This window comes from Danio rerio, chromosome 20 (assembly GCF_049306965.1).
Source record: "Danio rerio strain Tuebingen ecotype United States chromosome 20, GRCz12tu, whole genome shotgun sequence".
Classification (NCBI taxonomy): Eukaryota; Metazoa; Chordata; class Actinopteri; order Cypriniformes; family Danionidae; genus Danio; species Danio rerio.
The window spans coordinates 15,362,443-15,379,531 of NC_133195.1; the positions used below are offsets into that span (position 1 = coordinate 15,362,443).

Consider the following 17,089-nt stretch of genomic DNA (forward strand, 5'->3'; position numbering starts at 1 on the left):
GTAGTAGGTCATGCGGGAACTTCTTGCCTACTGTTTTTTCGAATACTATGAATTTGGACATACTACTTGTCTCACATACTGTTTATCATATACTATACAATAGGGAATTATGCAATTTCAGACACAGCCTTTGTCTATTCAAACTACAGCATGTTGTATTTGCTGTTTGAATAGTGATATAGATTGGCAAAGTTATTAACATTAAGAGCAACATATCGTTTGTATTTTGTGCTTTCACAACTTCAGACCTGGCTGAACAGTGGATTTCTAGCTGGTGGAAAAGCAAAGCAGTTCCCAGAAGGATTGCCAGATGAACCAGCCCTCTCAACTGTCAATAGCTCTGACTCTAAACTACAGATATGGCTACTGAGAATGCGTGAGTGATCTAAAGTGGTGTCTCGCCTTACTGCGGCAATGCGTGACAGCACAACATGGTCTACCTCAAGAAAGACATGACCAACAGGGGGCAGTTATGTAAAATAGTAAACATCCTAAACCGATATACTTTAGCAGCCAGAGGCATGAAAGCAGAAGCAGAGAGGTCTGACGCTTGGCTAAGCATTCCTCCATGGTCTTGCGAAAGCAATCGCTTCTGCTCACGCTCGCTGTAAACAAATACAGCTTAGATCCGTCCCGAAATAAATAAAATTTCTATAGTAGGCTTACTTAAATTTTCTAACAAAAAAATCTTAAATAACTGCCTAAGATTAAAGCATGTTGATAAAATAAGTTTCTGTTTCAAAACGGCATTCTTTCCTGTGCTTTTTTCTTACAGTACAGTTTTTTTTTAAGATAATATTATAAAACTGTATTTTAAAGCCTGTTTATTAGGCAGCTTAGTGTTTTATCTTATACTAGCCTATAGTTAGACTGTTAGTCTATTTTAAACTATGGAGCTCTGAGCATAATTTAAATTACAAATTCGCTTCCATGACCATATCTTATTAATAGCTTAAAAAAACTGTTCTAAATTCATGCCAGCTATTTTTCCAATCATGTTTTTTTTTTTTTCTTCATATCTGTTCCGGGACCTCTAGGTTAAAAAATTAAGCACTGCTGTACATGCATCTATACACGCTTGACAACTGAGTCAATAGAAAAGTGGTTGTTCCTTGTGCCACTTGATGGCTATTACGTACAGCACAGATAAAAATTCTTTTTTTTATATACAGTAAAATGGCGGCCTTTGCAGCCACAGGATAGCGTGTGACTATGCATGACAAATTGTAGTACTGCATGTGAAGAAACACGCGTCCTCAGTAGCCATATCTGTAGCACCTGGTTCATGCTGGTGGAAAATGGGTATCTGAGAAAGCAACTTTGTTTAAAAACTCATAGTGAGAGTTACAGTTCGGTTTACTGTTCCTCGGCACTTCACTAAGTGGTTAATTACCAATTAAAAGAGCAAGACTAGGCACAGATTCTTTTTAGCATGGCGTTTCATTTGTGCATGTGTTTTTGTTTACATCCAGCGGATGGTCATAAGCACTGCATTATATGTTCGGACATCCAGCATGTGAGGATGGTTCTCACGTTTAGCTTATGTTCACACTGTGATGGCATGTCTATGGCCACTCTAAGATCAGTGCTTGCACTTCTCCATGTGTGAGCCCCTCTGCTTCTACCAAAAAGTACCCCTCAGAGAGAGCCACCTCAGAAAGTACTCAAGATGATCTGGTGATCATAGTGGGAGCTGTTCTGTCGGGTAAACCTCCACAGATTTCTCATTCACCCACAGCATCCCCCAAACATGGAAACACTCTCATTTGATGACATGAAGAAACAGATGTCTGTTTCTGCCTTGGAGGGCAAGTTGCCATCTTCTGATGATGCATCCTCCATCTGGACCGCCTGTGAATGATGGTCTTGAGTGGGATTTGATCACCATGATTTTCCAGTCAGCTGTGGTGATTGGGCTGAAGGTGAATACACCTCCTCTCAATGAACCAGGCCAACTGAAATGGCGTAATGTGGGAATTTGACATGGCAAGAAGCATGCAGTGAGATTATTTGTGGGTTTTACAGTCTATATTTCAATGTACCCAAAAGAGCCGGGGATTATGATCATTACTGGATCTGCACATCCCTTCCCAGGAAGGCTTTCAAAATGCTCATTCAGAAAGACATTCATTAATGCATCCATCCTTTGTAATGGTTGAAAGCTATCAACCTAAAGGAGGCATACTTCCATGTCACAACCTCACCATGACACATATTGTTTCCTCAGTTTGCGTTCAAGGATTGGGCATACCAATATAAGGTCCTCCATTTCGAGATCTCCATGTCTTTGTGGGTCTTCACAAAGGTTGTGGATGAAGCCCTTGCTTCTCTACATTAGCAATGACACTCAACCAAGCTTGCCTCATTGCAGTACATCTCTTATCTCAGGTTCTACAGCAGGGGTGTCAAACTCCAACCCTGGTCTAATACACTTGTAATACAAGTGGATTTTAAACAAGTCTGAAAACTCAATTAGTTTAATCAGGTTTGTTTAATTAGGGTTGAAACTAAACTGTGCAGAGCTGAGACCTTACAAAAACTGAGTTTGACATCTGTGTTCTACAGTCTTTGAGTGGAACCAGTTTCTTTTCATGAACTCTCCAACAGCAGAAAATATGACAAAAACGAGCTTGGTGTCAAGCTTGCAGCACTATTTCTCCCTCACCTGTGCACTTATTACTGCTCTGCTAGTAAGTTCCTGAGATGATAAACACTAGGAAGTTCCTACATTTTCCTAATATCATACTCCATGTAAGAATCTGACCTTTGGTGCTTTATATGTGGTTCCCTATGTACTAACAAGTATACTTTTCTCTTCTGAACGGTTCCCCTCTCTTTAAGCCAGGAAACAGACATAACCTTTGTCCTTTTGGGTCATGATTTCTTCAATAGGGTCAGCCTGTTGCCACAATTTCTTCACTATGGGTAGTATGTGGGCTCTGCAGCTGTTCTGCGGGGTTAGGCCTCATATGTAGACTCTACTCATAAATTTTCATTGGCCCATTTCTGAATGACTGGTCTTCTAAACAGAATCCCAATATGTCATCATAACATAATTTATCTGTTCCTTTTTTCAGGAAATATGGGTTACATCCATAATGGCATTGAGGGAAGAAATTAAATGAAAATTGATTGTTATTTTCATATATTTCTCTACTTTGATACTGTGCCAAACTAAAAACTAGGGGTTGTAGTCTCGCCTAGTTATTTGTAGTTTTTCATTTAAGTTGAATCTGATTTATTCTAAACAATATTTATGATCTACTTTTTTCTGAAGATTATTTATGATATACTTTGTTTAAAAACAAAAAAAGATATTGCTATATGGTATAGGTATATGACATGATAATTTAGAATCTGTTTTACTTTGGATGCAGTTTAGATATAGATACTACATATAAACTGTATATACTATTTTAATTGTTTTATTCTTGTTACTAACCAGTATTCATACTCATTCTCGGCTCTCATTCTGTTGACGCTTTAATTTACAGAGATATGCTAAATAAATAAAAAAATGGATATACATTGTTTCTTAGTGTCGAGGACTCTAAGTTTGACACTTCTAATGTTCTTCAAAGCAAATCCGAAAAGGTGGATTATTCTACATTAGGTAAGGTACGTTTTTATTCCACTCTTGTATAGCCTACCAGTCACTGTGAATTCTAAATGTATAAATGATATGGCATACACTGAATGTTGAAAAAGATCTTGTGGTCTGTCGTAGTGGCCTAAAATGTGATACTCCATTTGCTTTGCCATGACCAATATCTTTATTGGTCAGTTTCAATAATTTGACATGCTGGCATCATCTTGCTGGACATTGTTAAAGTTCCCAGACAGCTTTGGATGTCATCCACTGTGATGCACAATGCAGACTAAAACTGGATTCTTGCACCCGGATGTGCAGATGTTGTTAAATCACCTCAACATGTTATGTCAAATTGGGCCAAAATTTAACTATTGAAATAGTCTTAATTGAGCTCAAGTCAACCAGCTTCACTAGACAGATCGAAAATTTTGATTAGTATTTGTTTTGCTGGTGAACAGCAAAGATTTGCTGGTCCACCAGCTAGACCAGCATCATACCAGCTCTAACCTGTCTTTTCAACAGGGTTGCAGTGCTTAATTACTTAATTCTCAATAAAATATATTCATAAAACACGTAAAACATATCAATGAATAAGCATTTCTGCATTCTGAAATTCAGAAAGTTAGACCACAGCTGCTGCATAGTAAAAAGGCATGACAAATAACTCTGTTTGCCTTGAACTGATCGCAGAGAGACAAAGTACTAGTAGAAAGAAGTTACTAGCACTAGTGTAATGTCCTGCCATTAATACCACACACTAAGAGGTAATGTCTCCATGTGCCTGCCAAGTATTTATACACTATTGCACATTCTGGCAAGTCTGGTAAAGTGTGTATGCACGCGAGAGGTGGACACTGGCATTTAGTCTAATACTGTGTATTGTGTTTTGCAGAGATGAAAGACTTAAAGCCCTCATGTGTCCGTCATAACAGAGGACATGTTTAGATCAAAACATACAATACTTGCATTTAATTCTTTCCTCAGTCTTAAGGTGCAGTCACACTAATCGCACTTCAGTCGCTGCATTGAATATAGGCAAAGCTTTTGGGGTATAATAAATTACAAATGATGCAAATTTATACATGTAAATCAACCTAGGCTACACTGTAAAAAAAATCTGTAAAATAACAGTTAAATGACTGTATATTTTAACGGATTTTTTCCGTATACACGTATTACGGGTGTTTTTCCGTTTATATACATTTTCGAATTGCATTATGGGAAGGGGATCGCAGCTTAGGCAGCGTTTGATGGACACCGGGACATATTTCTTCCTCTGTTTTTTCCCTGGTAAGTACGATTAATAAAACATATAACAATATTTTAGTTAAAATACTGCTTTATTACATTTGTATCGTTATTTAAAATGATTTTTGTCTTGTCTGAAGCAGCCATGGAAAGAACAGCAGTGAACTACGTTTAATATTTTTAATAAGATCAGACTTTTTATCATTAAGATCAAACTGAGCTATGAGTGGTTAAATGCAATTTAAACAAGCATTTATCTAATGAATTTTTACCTTTTTATGCGTTTTTCTCATCATCAGTAAATATGATATCTGTTAATTTACAGTTGTTTGTCCGTATTTTTCTAAACTGCCGTGCGCGGGAAGTGATGTGACGTCCCAATCACCCACTCACTCCCTCTGCACCTGCATGAGTCTGACTGGATTAACGGTAAAACGTCAGCTTGTCTGTGAGAGTGTAAAAGGTATGTTAATTATTTAATAGAAATGTTTTCTTTGTATAGTGCATTGAACAAGGGATAGCATTCAAAGTTTGTGACACTGTGTAGTTTGGTTGATATATAGTGCTGAATGTGTATATCGATGACTGGTTAACGTTACGTTACCTTTAATGAACCCTAACGTTAACGTGTTTCAAACGCTCGTAATACCTGACCGTCTGTGTTTGTTTGCATATTAATAACTAATTTCATATTTTTACTGACGTTATCAAATGTTAGCTTTAGTTTGACCGACGTATTAAGGCTGTGTGAGTTTCAGTGGAACAGCTTTGCTGGTTTTTAAGTATAAGTTAGACCCGCGTGAATTGGAGGCATTGTGTAAATCGGTATGAGGGGAAATACACACTCATAAAGTTATTATTAGTGGTGGGCCCTTATCAGCATTAACGTGCTGCGTTAACGCGAGACTTTTATCGCGCGATAAAAAAAATATATCGCCGTTAATCTATTCTCAACGTTGGGTTGGGAGCTGGGTGACTTTCATACTTTGGTAGTTTAGCGCGGATGTATACCTGACCGATAAGCCGTCTGACAAACAAGTGCCCTTCTGAATCAAATCAGCAGGATGCCTGACTTTAACTGCAGTTCGGCAGTTTCACTTTAACTCATGAACATTCATTCATCCCACGTGACAAACTGGGGTATTAGACGCAAATAAGAAGGAAGAACTGATGAGAGTGTTATGGAATTTAATAACGCTCACCAAATGGAACGAAAAAAAAACTTCCGCATTTCGCGACGCGTGTTTGTGTGTACAGAGATAACAGAGTGATACAGTAAGTGTGTGACATTTAAAATTTTATATAGTGTTTACACTGTCATGCGTTTTAGGCCTCAAATACAACGTGTACCTTAAAGCACACAATTAAATGTTTGTTGTAGTCGAGTTGAACTGTCATGGATAATATACTTATGAACGTCTTGTCAACGTGCAGATTCAGCCAAGTTCACTTTTAAGAACCTCAACAGCTGCTAATATGAAGATATAAAGATGAGCTGTTCTTCCACAGTCTTAAAATTCTTTAGACTAACTGGCAGTTCGAATCATTATAGCAAATAATACATTCATTTCTATTAGGAGATCAGGAGATTTATTTTAATGAAGCCTTGATAATAGAGTGAACTACACATGGTGTTATCACAAATGAAATCTTTTTATGTAGATTTTGAGTCTGAGTGTTTTGCACATATAAGGTTCACTGATATTTTGTTTTGTTGACTTCCAGGTTCTTTCATTTTGGTTTTAAGTACATGGTACAGGTAAATTCTTAGATTCAATCCAAACTGAATTTGAATTGATATGGACAAATGAAATAAAATACACCTGGGATTTTAAATGTTTTCATTTTGTTATTATTCACAACGTTTGTGAAGTTTAAATGTATACTGTCTCAAACTGAATGAGTGTTATTTTTGTTGTAGGTGTGTTGGTGTAAAAATTGATGCTGACTGGTCAGTACTGCATTTTTAACCATAAAAATAATGATTTATATTTAGCATTGCATCTGTTGTCATTTTACCAAGAATGTGTTTGCTCTTTCAGAACTCAGGCAGTTGTGCTGGACCTTCTGTACTTTATACAGGAGATGACAGTAAACTTTCAAGTTTAAGAGGTAAAATGTTCAGGGTTTTTCTGTTTGATTTTGAGTGTGTTGTAGATATAAGGTTCACTGATATAGGATATAAGATTTGCTGTATGTTTATGCTTTCATTTTGGTTATAAGTACAAGATACATGTACATTTTCACAGCAATCTAAATTAAAATCTTAAATTCAATCCAAACTGAATTTGAATGAATATGGACAAATTAAATAAAACACACCTGGGGTTTTAAATGTTTTCATATTTTTATTATTTACAAAGTTTGTAAAATTTAAAAGTAGACTACATGCTGCATGTTTCAAACTGAATGAGTGTTATTTTTGTTGTAGGTGTGTTGGTGTAAAAATTTATGCTCACTGGTCAGTACTGCATTTTTTAACCAAAAAAATAAACAATGATTTATATTTAGCATTGCATCTATTGTAATTTTACCAAGAATGTGTTTGCTCTTTCGGAACTCAGGCAGTTGTGCTGGACCTTCTGTACCTTATACAGGAGATGACGGTAAACTTTGAAGTTTAAGAGGTAAAATGTTCAGCGTTTTTTCTGTTTGATTTTGAGTGTTTTGTATATATAAGGTTCACTGATATTTTGCTTTGTTGATTCCCAGGTTCTGTCATTTTGGTCATAAGTACAAGGTACAGGTACATTTTCACAGCAATCTAAATAAAAATCTTAAATCTTACGTTCAATCCAAATTAAATTTCAATTGATATAGACAAATAAAATAAAATACACCTGGGGTTTTAAATGTTTTCATTTTTTTATTATTCACAAAGTTTGTAAAGTATAACAGTAGACTACATGTTGCCTGTTTCAAACTGAATGAGTGTTATTTTTGTTGTAGGTGTGTTGGTGTAGAAATTGATGCTGACTGGTCAGTACTGCATTTTTATACATAATACAAAAAAATATGTGTTTGCTCTTTCAGAACTCAGGCAGTTGTGCTGGACCATCTGTACTTCATACAGGGGATGACAGTAAACTTACAAGTTTAAGAGGTAAAATGTTCAGCGTTTTTGTTTGATGTTAATGCTTTTATTTTTATTATTTGGCAAAACCAATTACTTGTACCTATATTTTTACTAAGTGTTTACATGAACACATTTTGCTTCAGTAATTTTGAAATTTTGTTAACATGTATTCAAACTAAAAGTACTGGGTTGATGTGGGTGTTTTATCTGGGGTTTTTAAAGCTGCTACTGTAATCTGTTAAATGAACAAAGCAGTTATTTATTATTATTATTATTTATTTTTACAACATTTAAAATGTTACAAGTTCTTTATTTTGGTTATGTCTGTTTAAAATGATAAGGAAATAACTGGTCCACTGCTGAATCTCTTTTCTTTTCTCTCTTAGCCACCTGATGATGAGAAAGACATTTTCAATGTGGGCATCTTGATGGTGAGCCAGGCCTTCATGCTGATTTTGTGACCGTTTAATCTATTTATCGTGATTGTAATAACCTTTTTTTCAGGATGCAAAACTGGCTGAAAATCAACTTTAAATTTTAACATTAATTATATGATAGTGTGGTTGATTTAACATTTTATTTAATGTTGGGTTCATTGTGAAAAATGATTTAATTTTGGTTGAATAAATGCTGATTTTGGGACAGTTTTGTCTATTTATCATCATAGAATTAACATTATTTCAGGGTGGAAAACTGACTAAAAATCAGTGATGACTATTAACATTGTTTCAATGATAGTTTGATTGATGTTTTAACATTTCAATGTTAATTTAACTTAGGTCTGCTATCTGGAAAAGAACTCATTTTAAAAATGCAAAAAACTTATGAATGTGCCACTTGAATTTGGTATCACATGTAATTGGCATGTTATGGAATTTAACTATGGCAAATAAGTGAGAGGAGATGGAAAGCTATGATGTCTACACGTTTTCCTGAAACATTTGCAAGGTCAATTCTTTCTTGCATAAAGATAGTGGAAAATAAGAAAAAGTATAACAAAATGGTTTGTCTTTCTTTTTATTTTGTTTTCTTTCCTTTATTGTTGTTTTTTGCCTTATTTTTGTTTCTGCACTATATTTATTTCTTGTAATATTTGATTAAGTGAATGCATTTTTTAAAATTTCTTTTAAATTATGTAGCAGACATGTATTTGAATAATTTTACATAATAATTATATTATTTATAATATTATTAATAATTTAACATATAGGTGTGCATATATGTACCCATATATGTACATATAAAATAGGAAAACAGCCAATTTTATATGTGTCACATATATCAAAAACCTATATTAAACCATATGTTTATATAGGTTCTTTCCATGTAGGCGTGTACCAGACCCAACACACAACTCACTTTTCTTTTCTTTTTTTCAGAAGAAGAGTCCACAGTCACAATAACAAGATCATTGAGCTGTCCCCTAATTGTGGTCAGCTACATGTTTAGTCTCTTATGTGCTAAACATTATGTAGCCTAAGGAAGCAGCCCTGACTCTGTAGTTTATATGAAGGTATGTTTTTAAATTTTTAAGTTTATTTCATTTTTACAAGACAAGTAAGGTGATACATGTTTGTTGTATTTACAACAGGAGCATGCTGAGTAACTAACCAGAACGTAGGTCCAAAGCAGAAAAAAGGGCACCAAGCAGAAACATACCATCTTAACTCCTTCGATTCCTGTCAGACCAGAAAGACTTTCAGAATCCTTGGAAGATTTAAAGGTAATTAAGCACACCGGTAACACTTTATAACAACTAAACACTATTGATTAATTTATTAAGCATTACCAAAAAGCTCTGTTAAGCATTGACTCTACATTAATAGACCTTAGTATACAATTTATAACTACAGGTGCAAATGCTGTAATCTTGACTTATAAGCAGATCTATAATGTGCTTAATTATTTTGTTTTCATATTTTGTTAATGATTAATTTTTCATTACTAAATTTAGTATCGCATTATTTACAAACCATTGATTTAAGAATAGTTAGTGTATTTTTTTTCTAATCATTTAGAATGTTTAAGTAAATGGTTAATAAACTATTCAAACTAACATTTAAATATCTTATTATTCAGGCATATAGTAATAGTTGGGCAGCACAGTGGCTCAGTGGCTAGCACTGTCGCCTCACAGCAAGAAGGTCTCTGGTTCAAGTCTCAGTTGGCAATTCTGTATGGAGTTTGCATGTTTTCCCCGTGTTGCCGTGGGTTTCCTCCGGGTGCTCAGGTTTTCCCCACAGTCCAAAGACATGCGCTATAGGGAAATTGATTAACTAAATTGGCTGTAGTGTATGAGTGTGTTTGTAAATAAGTGTGTATGGGTGTTTCCAAGGGCGTACTCATGCTATGCAGAGTTACCTTGAAACTGGTAGCGTGCTTGTCTCCCCGACGACCCGCAATCACATTGCATTCGAGCCCGAGCATGCTTACTTCATCGATAATGTGCTGTTCAGTTTAACAAGTGCTCTCACTCAGCACAGTGGAGATTTCTTTATATTGTTATATCGTTTTAGTTGTTTAATATGCAGTGACACGCAGTCAAATATTTCGCCGAACAGATCAGCCACTTTTGACGCTCATAAACAATCAAAGTCATTGTGCTGCAGGTACTAGGAGGTTTGCTAAAGGTGCAGCTGTTGTGCAGTGAGGGGTTTGTGTTTTTTGTGACAGTTTGCAAGGGATGGTTTGATTTGGATAAATTAACCACTATTACTGTTCAATGAACGCAAACTGTCGTTGATTATTAAAGACTGAAACCCCTTACTGCACCACAGCTGCGCCTTTAGCAAACCTCCTATTCCTGCAGCACAAGGAATTTATGATTGTTTATGAACATCAAAAGTGGCTGATCTGTTCGGCGAAATATTTGACTGCGTGTTACTGCATCCCAAACGACTAAAACAAAATAATTTAGGAATTCTCCACTGTGCTGAGAGAGAGCACCTCTTAAACTAAACGGGGCATCATCGATGATGTAAGAGTGCTCAGGCTCGAATTAGGGTTGTAACAATATACCGGTATGACGGTTTACCACGATTTGAACGTGCACGATTATCATACCATGAACAATTGCATATCAACGGTTTTAACCCTTAAAGACCGAGACAGCCGCCCGCGGCTTAAAATTATTATTGCTCTTAAATGTTTAATAACTTTTGATCCGCTGATCCGATTCATACAATTCAAAGATTGGCATAAAGAAGAGAATCTCAGCTTTCCAGTGCTGTATCACATAACATTCGCGGACTTTCAGAGGCTCCGGAATCAGTGTGGTTACTTCATCAACATTTGACAACGCTGATTTGACAAAGAAACGCTCGTCACTGTGTCTCCGGACAAATCAGACATGATACATTGATGCATTGTCCCTCCTCCATGCCCAGATTGGTTCAAACTCGCTATATCACAACCAATAAGCATAGGTTTTGCTTTTGTTTGTGGACCAAGCTTTTTGAACAACACGGAATGAGAGAAAGGCATACATTTATGCGCGGCTAAATAAAACGCAAAAAAAAAAGTTTTGCATGAAATAATTCTCATACTAAATACTTTTGCATGCACAGCAGCACAGAAACATGACAAAACAGTGACACAGCAAAGACGAACTGCTGCTCTTGCTGTTTTCAAAAGACGCAAATGAAGATGCAGCTGTTTGTCTGCATTGCAGACAACCATATCAAAATCCATATCCATAGACAACCATATCCATGCTGGCACATAAAACCTAAGGATGTTCCATATTGAATCTAGTTTTGTTATGTAACTATTTATAGTATAGTAAATATTTATATCTATTTTTTTACTGAGGATTTGCACCATGTTTATTTGGACTTTATTTGGACTTTGACACATTATTTATTATTTTCCTATTTTTATTTGTTCTTTGTAAGCGGTGTTGTTTATAGTAACTGAAAATATATTATTTGGAAAAAGTCAAATTTGCTTCGCTGTTCTATTATTTTGTAACATTTGTAACATACCGTATACCGCGAAACCGTCAAACCGTGGTATTGTTTTAGACGATTATCATACCGTGAAAAATTCATACCGTTACAACCCTAGCTCGAATGCAATGTGAGTGCAGGACGTCGGGGGAGACGGTAGGGAGGACAAGCGTGCTTCGGCCTGGTTCAAGGCAACTTTACATAGTGCGAGTACACACTAAGCTGAAGGAAAATACATGAATGAATAGTAATAGTTATATAAAGTATAAAAAAATAAGTATATAAAGTATATACAAGTGCTTTTGTTAACTAAGTGAGGATTGTTTATGCTTTGTAAATACCCTTATAAATCACAATTAAAGGTTCAGTTATATTCTAAAAATGAAATTCATTTTATTGTATTAAATGAAAAATAAATCTTATCTAAAATAAAATTACTGTACAGTTTAAACATAGCTAAATAACACTGAAATGTTGCATCGTAATATATCATTAAATTATTTTATTGTTGTTTTATCCAGTTTTATGTTATATTTTGGCACTCCTGCTATTCAGCAAGGTTTCATATTTACAGTAATTACATTTTTTAGATAAGACTGTAATGATTTATTGTTCATTTAATACTGAGCCTTTAACTGTCGTTTCTAAGGATTTATAAATCATAAATAATCCTCACTTTAGATTAGGCCACCAAACTGGAAGAAGTTTTGTAAATAATGCAATATAATATATATATATATATATATATATATATATATATATATATATATATATATATATATATATATATATATATATATATATATATATATATATATATATTTTTTTTTTTATAAAAATAGTCATGTAAAATCAATCATTAAAGTTTGTTAACACAATTATTATGCACATTATAAATGTGCTTAAGTCAAGATTACAGCATTTGTAGCTGTATTTATAACCGACTACTAACATCTATTAATGTAGAGTCAACAATTAACAGAACTATTGACATGCAAGGAATCACCCCAGTTGTAAGTAAAAAGTCATTAGTAATGTTTTTTTTTGTTTGTTTGTTTGTTTTACAGCCATTGAAGTATCAGTATTGGAGAGGAAGAAGACCCAGTTGTATCGTCTGTTTCCTGCCATCTTGCAGTTAACCTGGTTTCTTAATGTAAAGTACTTGTAATTTGCCCACTTGTCCTTAATTATCTTAAAGCTAACATTTAAAACTAATTTGCTATGAGATTATCTGCCAAGACTTCTCACTGTGCGATTCACATGTCAATATGTATTATTGTGTGTATAACTGGCTATTTGGAATTCAAATGATTTGTATTTATTAAAGAATCTGTTTTAATTGCAAAGTTGTTTTTGTACTAATCATTGTAAGTTCACAGATAACAAACTATTTATTGCTTCTCTACACATACAGTATAGAATAAATGTTTTGTTTTACTATTGTAAACCATTAATAGTATATTTCCCATATGTATATGTTTTTCCTTACCAATTGCCATTTCTATGCTGCTTGAAGAGCATTAAATTAGTAAAATAATTATTTTTTAAAGTAGGTATACTATTAAAATACAGAATCTGTCTGTTTTTTTTTTACAGTAGGTATACTATTAAAACACAAAAAAAGTCCTCTTTTTACAGTAGGTATACTATTAAAACACAGAATCTGTCTGTTTTTTACAGTAGGTATACTATTAAAACACAGAATCTGTCTGTTTTTTACAGTAGGTATACTATTAAAACACAGAATCTGTCTGTTTTTTACAGTAGGTATACTATTAAAACACAGAATCAGTCTGTTTTTTTACAGTAGGTATACTATTAAAACAGAATATTTCCGCTTTTTTACTGTTGGTATATCCTTAAAAACACAGAAAATAACCGTTTTTTTATATAGAAAACCCTTAAATTACTATAAAATGGTTGGTTATTTTACAGTAGTTTAACTGTCAAAAAACGGATATTTTTTAGTTTTTTTAATGTTGACACACTGTTAATTAACAGAAGTTTTTCGTTTTTAATTTACGGTAAAATATTTGTGTAATGAGCTGCCAGTACATTTTACCGTTTTTTTACGGAATTTTTTTTTAGAGTGTAGACATGTGGTAAAATTTTTACAAAAAGGTGTTTTTCTTTCAAATGGAAATGTCCAGTTGTTCTTAGACTAACACTTGCTGACATAACAATGAAATAACCTTTTACGTAACAGTAATTCTGCGATTCATCAAATTTTATGTGCGGATGTCTTGTTAAATTGTTGACATTTTTTTTCTTAGTTTGTTATTCTTTATATTTGCATGTGTCTTTTTTTTATATACACTACCTGACACAACTCTTGTCATTAATCCTAATTGTAAGAGCAACAAACAATAACTTGACTTCTAGTTAATCATTTGGAAAAGTTGCAGAAGGTCAATTTTTCCAACTAATCATCTGTTGAACTGCATCTCAATCATCACAAATACTGCAGAAGACCTATTGGAACCTGCATGGACCCAAGCATCTCAGAGAAATCAGTCAAGTTTGGTGAAGGAAAAATTATGGTTTGGGGTTACATTAAGTATGGGGGCGTGAGAGAGATCTGGAGAGTGGATGGCAACATCAACAGCCTGAGGTAACAAGACATTTGTGCTGCCCATTACATTACAAACAACAGGAGAGGTCAAATTCTTCAGCAGGGTAGCACTCCTTCTCATACTTCAGCCTCCACATCAAAGTTCCTGAAAGCAAAGAAAGTCAAGGTGCTCCAGGGTTGGCCAGCACAGTCACCAGATATGAACATTATTGAACATGTCTGGAGTAAAATGAAAGAGGAGGCATTAAATTTAAATGCAAAGAGTCTTGATGAACTCTGCAAGAACGCTTTCTTTGCAATTCCAGATGACTTTATAAATAAGTCATTGCAGATGTATGGATGCAGTCAAGCATAATGTAGAGGCCTTTGCCTTTTATATAAGCCACTCCTGATCCCAAATGATCATCTAGAAGTCAAGCTATTATTTGTTGTTGCTAAAACTTGGATAGGCAGCAAGACTTTTGTCAGGTTGAAGTGCATTTGAGCTCTCTCACACACTTCATCAATGGCTACTGATTGTTTTAAAGAAAAAAAAAATGATAGCTAAGGCTCCTGATGATACATTGATGTAAAATAAATTGAAATGTTAGGACTGCACTAGAAACCAAACAATAATTTGTGTGAAATTAAATAAAAATTGATGTTTTATTGCCAATGCTGTTGATTTTGAGCTGTAAATGCAGTGAAGTGGATTGTGGGAATCATTTCAAATGCTGAATGCAGAATTTTATCTACTCTGATCCAAAGTTTAATGTGACCGCACCTTCAGACATTTATAATATACAACTATAAAACCCCTAGTCAACAATCTCCCAACGTATATATATATAGCCTATTTAACGAATCACTATCGCACAGTCCTGATCAAATACAGTACCCGAATTGGCACACAATAATCCAAGAGATGAAAATTACATCCTATGCAAAAAACTAATCTCATCAAAATGTCATCTGCTGGACAATGATCCACCAATCATGCATCTGTTTAAACATCTTTGAGCCCCTAAATGATCTGAAATGCATTAAAGAAACAATACTGCAGGGTTTCGCCAGTCTTTGACCAGAAGCGATATTTCCTCTGCACAAACCATACTTCTCATGCAAATCATTTTAAATCTCCAACACTGATTATAAGGCACCTATGGATGTTTTCACCTTTTATAATCACCAATATATGCTAGATCTCTGATAATATAAAAAAAAAAGAAAATGTGTCAAGTGATGGCACTACAACTATTTACATTTACACAAGCAGCGATACATGTATGCCACAACTTGTTTTTTTTCCATAAGAATATTCTGTAAAACAGGGCTGGAAGGGACCTAGATATTTATATAGTTATAATAAAAGCTGTATATCATTGACGAAGACACCTATCTTGCGGGCTATCATATTTCAGCTGTTATACATATATAAAATGTGCAAGGTGATAACTGTACCTCTGTGTACGTTTTTAGCAGCAGTTGGTAGCATGTCTTTCCATTTGGCATGGGTGACTTACGCTCGCTGTGATATTTAGATAACTTCATCCCAAACTAATTGGACTAACTGCAAAATTATGCTGATTTGTTTTTCTCCTTGCATGTGGTGCTTTCAATACATTGAGACAGGAACTGAGACCGCTTTACTCAACCACTGCAGCATGTAAAAACACAGCATTACACACTTAATATATCTCACTTTAACAACATAAAGTTTCTTAAAAGGATAGTTCACCCTAAAATAAAAAAAGTTTCATTATTTACCATGTTTTGGCTGCTGTATGGTGACTACTGTGTAAAAAGGACAAAATATAATGTTGAATTCAGAAATGTGTGACAAAATGGTGGCCATTAAAAGGTTAGTTCATGAAAAATGTAAAATTTACATTAATTATTTACCCACATGTCATTGCAACTCCCCGAGAGCTTTGTTTATCTTCGAAACACAAAAATTAAGATATTTTGGATGAAATCCAAGGGCTTTCTGATCCAGAAATGTGGTTAAAAAACTTTTAAAGCTCATGTGCACCTGTGCACTGGACTATCACTGAAGAGCAAAAACTGTTGAATAAAGTCTTTATTTTTGTTGTTATAGCTTCCATAAAATATATAATTGACTATTAAATGTTTTGAGGATGTTCTTGGCATCTTTCTAGGCTTTTTGCGGTTCATGGAGGATCAAAAAGCTCTAGTTTTAATCAAAAATATCTTAATTTGTGTTCTAAAGATGAATAAGTTCTCATGGTACTGGAACAACAGGATTGTGTGTAATTGATGCTCCACCAACAGACTGATCCGATCACAAGGGTGATATTCTGTGCCCCACTCACCATCCGCCATTTTGTCTGACAAACTAAACAGTCTAATGAACCATGTGTATTAGAGTAACACTGGCAATTAACATGAATAATCGTAAAAATGTGCTTGCATGGATTGCATTCCAGACAGCAGGTGCCCAAAAAATGTACCACCATCAAATGATGAACCAATCTTTTCTGTTATTGGAAATGGGTGATGTTAATGAAGATGAGTTGGGACAAGTTATGCAATTTATTTAATTTATTTATGTTGTTAACTAAATGTTACATTTATAAATGTAAATTTACTAATAAGAAACCTATTTTTTTGGGTAAAACAAAATTATCAAGGACTGAAATATGCTTGCATTTTGC

At 34.4% G+C, this 17,089-nt stretch overlaps 2 long non-coding RNA genes across 4 annotated transcripts; both read left to right on the plus strand.

Annotated features, from left to right (window-relative positions):
- Positions 1 to 790: 790 nt before the first annotated feature.
- Positions 791 to 15,630, plus strand: LOC141379262 (uncharacterized). Its single transcript, XR_012395773.1, has 3 exons — positions 791 to 2,323; positions 2,389 to 4,698; positions 13,959 to 15,630. It is a non-coding gene; the product is annotated as an uncharacterized lncRNA (long non-coding RNA).
- On the plus strand, positions 5,232 to 13,307 carry LOC101886706 (uncharacterized). Of its 3 annotated transcripts, none has more exons than XR_012395770.1 (12): positions 5,232 to 5,303; positions 6,566 to 6,599; positions 6,762 to 6,791; positions 6,883 to 6,952; positions 7,272 to 7,301; positions 7,405 to 7,467; positions 7,553 to 7,580; positions 7,874 to 7,943; positions 8,303 to 8,347; positions 9,296 to 9,429; positions 9,508 to 9,639; positions 12,931 to 13,307. It is a non-coding gene; the product is annotated as an uncharacterized lncRNA (long non-coding RNA). The 3 variants fall into 3 exon arrangements; XR_012395771.1 differs by lacking the exon at positions 5,232 to 5,303 and adding an exon at positions 5,921 to 6,115; XR_012395772.1 differs by lacking the exon at positions 5,232 to 5,303 and adding an exon at positions 5,921 to 6,115 and having other exon boundaries at positions 9,299 to 9,429; positions 12,931 to 13,206.
- Positions 15,631 to 17,089: the final 1,459 nt, after the last annotated feature.